The 7,584-nt window shown below is 40.5% G+C and overlaps 1 long non-coding RNA gene across 1 annotated transcript; it reads left to right on the plus strand.

The window, feature by feature from the left end:
* The first annotated feature begins 360 nt into the window (after nucleotides 1-360).
* Nucleotides 361-4,749, plus strand: LOC131402524 (uncharacterized). Its single transcript, XR_009218745.1, has 3 exons — nucleotides 361-705; nucleotides 2,601-2,778; nucleotides 4,637-4,749. It is a non-coding gene; the product is annotated as an uncharacterized LOC131402524 (long non-coding RNA).
* The last annotated feature ends 2,835 nt before the right edge of the window (nucleotides 4,750-7,584 follow it).

The following is a 7,584-nucleotide window of genomic DNA, read 5'->3' on the forward strand; positions in this document are numbered from 1 at the left end:
GGTAGGAGAAGAGACTAATGAAGTTGGGTAAGAGTTGTCTTTGCTTCAGAAGCAGAAGCATCCGTGTCAGCCAGGAGAGTGGAATGTTTGGGAATTTGTCAGGAATGCAAATTTTCAGGCCCTAGCCCAGACCTACTGAATTGAAATCTGTGGGGATGGGACCCAGCAGCGTGTTTGAACAAGCCCTCCAGGCAGTGCTGATGCACACCAGAGTTTGAGAACCACTGCCTTAGCCCAACCTACAACAGTAGTCAAAAAAGGTGGCAGGGGACACGCCATAAAAATCATGTCAAGAATTCTTGTCCACCAATGCTGGTGATAGGTTACACTGTTTTATATAATAAAACAGGGACCGTGGCTAGTATAGGGAATAGTCTATAGAGATGGTATAAGGAGTTTGAGAGAAATATTCAGGAACATTTGAAGGTAAACATTCTTCATTAATGCTACTCTGTTTCCCTGGGTCTCCAAAACATTTTTTTTTTTTTTTAGAAAACTTGATCCTGTCTCACGTTTAGATACTTGATGCTACAGGAATGTGAGAAGAAAAATGGGGAGACGTTTTTTCATCTTGTAAGGTCAAATAGTTCCTGACCTTGAGGAAGTAACTCTCTCCAGCTTCTCTTCTATTTTTCATTCTTAGAAATCAACCCTAATTCTTCTCAACTTGGCAAAAATAAATTTTCCAGAGACTGTGAAGTCCAGGTGAGTTTCATACCGTCATCATCTTGTGAACTGGGCATGAGAAGGGGCAGACATAGAATATGCTTAAGACTCTCGCAACATTTTTCAATATGTTGTGTGGTAGATATTTTTCCAAATACGAACCTAAATGTACCAGCTCTATTTATTCATTAGATACCCGCTAATTTAAAATGCTACTTTTCAAAATGCAATGTGATAACTAAAACATGGTGAGGTGTGTATAGAAATTCTGTGTACTATTTTGCAATTTTTTTGTGAATTGGGTGGGGAAGTGACCATTAGCCCTATTGCAGCTCCGGAGCTGGGCATCCCACACACATGAATTTAGTTCTTATACTCTCTGCTCTGTTCGTTTCACCTATTTTCTTATTTCCCTAACAGGAACAACATTTTTAATTAATGCAGCTTTATCTCTTTTAATAACTCATGGGTCATGGCATTAAAAATTTTCCTTTTTTTCTGAATCTCTGTTGAGCATGCCTTTCTTTAATACTAAGTGTGTTGAATGCCAGAAAATATCCCTCAAGTGGTCAATTCAGATACTAAATCTCTTATAACTGATTTTGATTTTTACATATTGACTTGTTCTGAGAAAACTACTGGCAAATTGTACTCACCATCTATAAATGCATAATTAGCTTTAAGTCAACATCATGGTCACATGAACTATCAGCCACTCAAAGTCTTGTCTGCCCAAGTTAGATACACATATTTCTATGAAGCCCAGATCTCTGTGGTATAAAGAAAATGCCCAAATTGCCATTCCAGTGTGTGCTTTACTAGCTGAATTTCACAAATTATCAGAATAACAATAAATGGATTTGCTCTGACTTAGTGAGGCTCTCAAATAGGCGTGGAAATGGGAATGCAACACTCTCTTTAAAGGTTTGAAATCCTTTCTAATATTTTAATATCTTTTCATGCTTGGTGATTCTCAAACTTGACCATACATTAGAAACACTTGGAAGGCTGTACAAAATGTACTTATACCTGGGTCTCTGATGAATCAGAATCTCTGAGGTTAGAGCCCTATTGTCTATATAGTTTAACTTGTCAAATGATTCTAATATACAAGGGTGGTTGAGAACCATCACAAATGGCTCCCAGGGTTTCGTCTCAATCATCTGGCTGGCAGGCCAGATCACTGGAATCCTAGTTCATTTTCGAAGGAAAAGGGAGCACATACAGAATAAGTATCGAAATCACTAGGAGAACGGGAGGTTCGGAGAGATTTTAATAGTTAAAACTATTTCCAAAAGAGGGCCTGTGAGTCTGCACTGAGGATACTATGCTTCTCTCTCCTTCCACCCACCTCCTAAAAGTTCCTCAGTCTAGAAGCCCACAGACGTATATGTATTTGGCTTAATTCAGTAGGTAAACAGGTGAAAACAGATGTTCTTTTCTGGCCCAATACATGAAGTCTCTGATATTTCACCAGATTCTTTTACCATATTGATTAACTCCATTCATTTTACTATTTTTTAATATAGTTGTTGTTTTACTCAATTGGTTAACAATGAATATTTACGGTAAGAGAATAGCAGACAGCAGAAGAGGGAGAACGTGAACAAGAAAAGCAACACATACATGAAAAATAATGACAGAAAGGACAGAATGTGGGACAGGAAGGCAGAGCTGTATTCATCCATAGTTTTTCGAGAAGCGACCCGATAACAGGAGAACAGTTACTTCCTACTAGGTTTGAACAATTGCGTTGATTTCCCAAGCATTCTGTTGCAATGCACCTATCATCTCGATATGTAGGAAGACAAACATCCCCAAGGAAGGTGTTTCTTTAGTTCCAAATCTCTAGAGAAAGGTCTTGGGCACAGAATATTCAGTTTCAGGCATCTCTTTCCATTTTCCTTAGTGACATTTTCTATATTTTATGGCAGGGGATAGCTAATTCTTTTGATCTCCTCGCAAACGTTACTGCCTATGGAACTGCCGGAAACAAAGAAGAAACGGCTGTGGTGCTAACTCTGCGTCTTCAGGGTGTTCAATCAGCAGCATACGGTGCAGCTCAGAAACAAAGCACAGAGCGGAAACGGAGGGTAGAGACACAGTTTATGGGTAAGCCCACACCAGTCACTCTTCCTCACAAGGCATCTGCTTGGATGAATGTGTTTCAAAATGGGTTGTCTCTGCAAAAAAAATTCATGGACCACAATGAAAATAAGACCCTTTCAGAACCTACACAGGCCAGGAGTCATGAAGTTTCCACAGAGTGTTATTGAATAAAGTAACTTGTGTCCTAGAATAATGCAATCATGGGTGGAAAGAGTGCGACTGGTCACTCTCAGTCTAACCACATATCTGACATTCTTTTTGGGTATTTTCCAGGTTTGTATTTCAATGGGCACCCTCAGCTGCTAAGCTGGAGGACTTATAACTTATCTAGTGCATGGTTTCTTGACTTTGGCAATATTGGTATTTGGGGCTGGTTCATTCATTGTTGTGGGGACTGCCTTGTCTATTATAAAATGATTAGCAGCAAACCTGGTATCCAGATGCCAGAACCTCACCCTGACATCATGACAAACTAAAATATCACCAGATATTACCAAATGTCCCCTGGCGGGTACAAATCACCCCTGGTTCAGAAACACTGATGTGGAGAAATAAGATGTAAGTACATGAAATAGTAACCATACATGGCAGACATAATCAGTGTAAAATGACTATATTTCCCAGAGATTGGAAATCTTACTTTCAGGCAGGTTTGCCAAAGAAACGCTTTAAAGAGGTAAGAATCAAGGATGTGGTCAAGAAGGGAGAAGAGAAGGAAATACCATAAAAAATAAACTGACCCATCATGCAGTGATTGATGGAAGGATATCTGCATAAATAAGTGATGAAAGCAATATAGCAAAATGTTAGCAATTGTAGAATGTGGGTGGTGGGTATTTGGGTGTTTAGTGTGCAATCTGCTTGACCATTTGTGATAAATTGTTGGGAAGATATTTTTTTAAATAAGGCAAAATACCAGTGAAAGAAAGCCAATTGTAAACGTTACTGCCCTCAAGGCATGATGACATGTGACTGTAAGATAAGTGCACAAATAACAACTCCTTGACTGCAAGTCTAAAGCATTCTAGAACTAGGACTATACCACTGTACCATATTTCCAAGGTCAAGCACATAGTTCAAGAGCTTTCACCAACTTTAACCAATTTGGTCCTCATGACAGTCCTGTAGAGTGAGCAAGGAAGGTGCCGCATTTTATGGATGAGGGAATGAATTCAAAGAGGTTGAGATTTAATCACTATGTGATATATGAATAAAAAGGCAAATTATGATTATTAATAATTCAATCCATTTTATTGCAAAGTAGTTTTCTGTTATATGACCATACCACAGTTTATCTCTTCTATTGATGGACTCCTGAGCTGTTTTCAATTTTGGCACTATTGTGAATGAAACTCCTACAAGCATTCTTGTACAAGGCTTTTTGTGGACCTAAATTTTTGTTGCTCTTGGATGTATACCTAGGAGTGGAATTGCTGGGTTTCAGTTAAGAAACTGCCTAACAGTTTTTCAAAGTGATTGTACCATTTTACACACCAAAATATGAGAGTTCCAGTTGTTTCTCATCTTCACCAACACTTGGTGTTGTCGGTCTTTTTCATTTTAACCATCCTACTGGGTGTGTGGAAGTATCTCATGGGGTTAATTTGCATTTTACTGATGACTTATGATGTTGAGAACTTTTTCATGTGTTCACTGGCCATTTCTTCTTTGTTCACTGTCTACTCAAGTTTTTTGTCCTTTTAAAAAAGTTGGATTGTCTGTTTATTATTGAGTTGTAGAAGTTCTTTATATATTCTTGACACAAGTCTTTTGTCAGATACATGTGTTGAGAATATTTTCCCCAATCTGTAGCTTGCCTATTCATTTTCTTGATGAGTAAGTGTTGAATCCTGGATCCTAGGAAAGAGCTTGCAAATGGATCAACTCTCCCTTATTCAACTTATGTTCCAGTCCTCTTGATCAAGCACCCTAGACTCCAGTCTCACACACGCTCTCCTGACTTATGCTGGTCCATGCTGGGTAGGTTTTGTAGCTCCCTGGGGCATAGTCCCTTTGCTCCCTTGTCAGCCTCAATGTGTCAGCAGCTGGGTTATGTTGTGACTTACTCCTAATTTTGAGATTAAATCACAGTTGTAGGGATTAAAGTCCTGGTGGCCAGGAAGGGCAGATCCTGAATATCCACACCCCACTGAGATGGAGGTGGGTGGGTGAACATTGTCTTGTGGGGAAGCAGCCTCTGCATCATCTCCAAGCAAGTGGGAGACAGGAGGTTAGTGCATAATGGAAAGGAGTGGGCTACCTTTGGAGGCTCAGAGGGTTCAGGGGAATCTGGGGATTCAGGATCTTCAGGGACATCAATCTAGATAACTCCATCCATCTTTTTCCCAACCGGGCCCTGACCTTGGTACAGCAGACCTACCTTTGTTGGGAATTTATCCCTCTTTGGAGTTTGGCTGTTCTGACCATTGAGTCTTGGGCCTGGTCCCCAGTTTCTCTGCCTTCCCACAGAGGAGATGAGAGCCTGTTTGTATACTGCCAAGGTGGCTATGGTGGTTTTAAGATATGTCCACAAATTCTTTGATATTCTTCCCTTCGAAAGGTGGAGCCTAATTCCCCTCTCCTTGAGTGTGGGCAAAACTTGACTACTCACTCCTAACAAATAGAAGAAAGTGCAAGTGATGTTGTACATTTCAGAAACTGGGTCAGAAAAGGCACTGAGGTGTCTTCCTTGCTCTCTCTTGGATTTCTTGCTCAGGAGGAAGTCAGATGACATGTCATGAGGAAACTCAGGCAACAGATGGAGAAATCCTTGAGGTGAAGAACCGAGGCCTCATGCCAACAGCCACATGAGTGATTTTAGAAGCAGATCCTTCAGCCTCAATCAAGTCTTCAGATGACTGTAGCCTCAGCTGATATCTTTTATTGTTGTTGTTGTGTGTGTTGATTGTGGAGTGTTGGTTAGAAGTAAGCTTGTTTTACTAATAGAGGCAATTCTCACTTTAAAGAACATTTTTTTGATGCACAGATAAAAGGAGGGCATGTTGGGAGAATAAAAAAATAGTAGATTAAATATAGACTTTGAAATACTGGACACCAGAGATGTTCTAGAATGATAAACTCAAAGATGATGGTACATTGTACAATAAAACAGGGGCCAGCAAACCATGGCCTTTGGGTTGACAACCTGTTTTTTTTAAAATAAACTCCAGATGTTACAATGTTATTACGGTGGTAGAGTTTTTATTTTATAACTTTTTTGAGATATATGTCACATACCATACGATTCACCCACTTAAAGTACACAGTGCAGTAGTTTTTAGTATATTTACAGTTTTATAACCATCACTACAGTCTAATTTTAGAACATTTTCAACACCGCAAAATGAAACCCCGAGCACATTAGCATCTCTCCCCATTCCTGCTCCATCACTTGACCCAGCCCCAAGCAACCACTGTTCCGTCTCTAAGGATTTACTATTCTAGACCTCTGCTCATTGAGTTCTGCAGATCTTCCAAGTGTTGACACATTTCATTATACGAAAACAAAACAAAACAAAACACCATACAGTGCTTAACACTACCCCCGACCTATCAGAAAAGTCTTACATAGTGGAAAGCTGTCAAGCTCTTTGTATCAAGTGTAAGTTTTCCATAATTTTGGCTGAGAGCTTGAATTTTGTCATTGTCAACAAATACTGTCAGTTGTTTTCCTTGAAGTGATAGGCTCTTGGAGGTAATTTTTGAGAAAATGTGTGCCAAATACCCAAAACTGAATAACCTCAGTTTGTCAGTCGTTCTTTTAAGTAAAAATGACGTTCTATCAAGAGTGGCTAGGTCAGCTCAGATTGTCACACAAGTGCTTCTCCTCAAGACAGCCATTGTCCTTCAGTGCGTAACAGAAGTGCTTCCCGCCTACTTCCCATTTCATCACATACTACGTATTATATCAAAATATTAAAAAGAGGTATATTCAAGGTCAAGATTTAATAAAGTTAATAACATACGGGCCGGCCCTGTAGCATAGCGGTTAAGTGCGCGTGCTCCGCTGCTGGCGGCCCGGGTTCAGATCCCGGGCGCGCACTGAGGCACCGCTTCTCCGGCCATGCTGAGGCCGGGTCCCACATACAGCAACTAGAAGGATGTGCAACTATGACATACAACTATCTACTGGGGCATTGGGGGAAAAATAAATAAAATTTTTAAAAAAATAATATTACTGCTCCATCAAGAACGTTGCTTAGGGGCCGGCCCCGGGCGCAAGCGGTTAAGTGAGCGCGCTCCGCTGCGGCGGCCCGGGGTTCGCCAGTTTGGATCCTGGCACACACCGACGCACTGCTTGTCGAGCCATGCTGTGGCAGCATCCCATATAAAGTAGAGGAAGATAGACATGGATGTTAGCCCGGGGCTGATCTTCCTCACAACAAAAAAGGAATGTTCTTTAGTAAAACTGGCTTTTTTTTTTTTTTTCCAGCGTGAGGTCATGCCTGTGAAGACTACGATGACTCTAATATAGTTTGGTGCAACCACCTTGATTTGTGCTGAGGCGTCATCTCTCTTCAGTCATATCTGCTCCCCTCCACCTGGGGGCAGATGACCTCTGTCCCAGCTTCCAGTGGGACAGATAAGTTTTGCCTGTTTCTGAACTTCATATAAATGGAATCATAGAGCATATACTTTTTCGTGCCCGGCTTCTTTCACACAACATTATGTTTGTGAGATTCATACGTGTGTATGGCTACGGTTTGTTCTCATTGCTATTTGTATTTTCCTTGTAGAAATATCTGTCCCTTCTGTTGTAGATAGATATTTGGGTTATGCTCCTGTTTTTGTTTTTGACTCGTGTGAGTA

Source organism: Diceros bicornis, unplaced genomic scaffold (genome assembly GCF_020826845.1).
Source record: "Diceros bicornis minor isolate mBicDic1 unplaced genomic scaffold, mDicBic1.mat.cur scaffold_122_ctg1, whole genome shotgun sequence".
Classification (NCBI taxonomy): domain Eukaryota; kingdom Metazoa; phylum Chordata; class Mammalia; order Perissodactyla; family Rhinocerotidae; genus Diceros; species Diceros bicornis.